Raw genomic sequence first — 906 nt, 5'->3', positions numbered from 1 at the left:
CACACACACACACAACACACACACACACACACACACAGAGAGAGAGAGAGAGGAGAGAGAGAGAGAGAGGAGAGAGAGAGAGAGAGAGAGAGAGAGAGAGCAGAAGGAGGTTAGGAGTAGAGTTCAGTGGTAGAGAGCACTTGTTTAACTTGCACAAGATTGGGGTTCAATTGAAAAAAAAAAAAAAAAAAAACAACAACAAAAAAAAAAAACCCAAAATGGACCATTCCACCAAACTCAAACAAAACAAGACATTTCACCTTTGGCCCAGGCCTATCTAAAAGCTTTGCAAATTTTACTGGACTAAATGGTAAGAGAGTTCCACTCAGCCTTCTTTCCCTCTTGGCCCCTCTTAGGTCAGTCCTGCATCTTGCTTCAGTGGTTTCCGGTTCTAGTTAGCTTTTGTCTGCTAGACACAAGCCAGGATCATATGGGGAAAGGGAATCTCAGTTGAGCAATTGCCTCTATTAGGTGGCCTGTAGGCAAGTCACTTTCTCTATTAATGATTGATGTGGGAGGGTGCCAACCCCTAGGCAGGTTGGAGAGCAAACCAAATAAATAGCATTCTTTCATGGCCTCTTCTTCAGTTCCTGCCTCTAGGTTCCTGTCTTGAGTTCCTGACCTGACCTCCTTTCATGACAGGCTATAAGCTATAAGATGACATAAGCCATTTCCTATCCTCTAGTTGCTTTTGGTCAGGGTCTTTATCACAGCAATGGAAAGCAGACCAGGACACGCTACAGTACGATCTATGCACAGCTTTCCTCAAGGACAAAGATACACACAGGATGGGTAAACGTTCATCTGCTCGCTCACCGGCCCATGGGAGGCATCTGCCTGGGCACCTCTGGATCACCAGGGTCCAGAGCCATGGAATTCAGAAAGCAGTGAGACACCTGAGGAAAA

Source organism: Arvicanthis niloticus, chromosome 2 (assembly GCF_011762505.2).
Source record: "Arvicanthis niloticus isolate mArvNil1 chromosome 2, mArvNil1.pat.X, whole genome shotgun sequence".
NCBI classification, from domain to species: domain Eukaryota; kingdom Metazoa; phylum Chordata; class Mammalia; order Rodentia; family Muridae; genus Arvicanthis; species Arvicanthis niloticus.
This window is presented reverse-complemented; position numbering follows the sequence as displayed.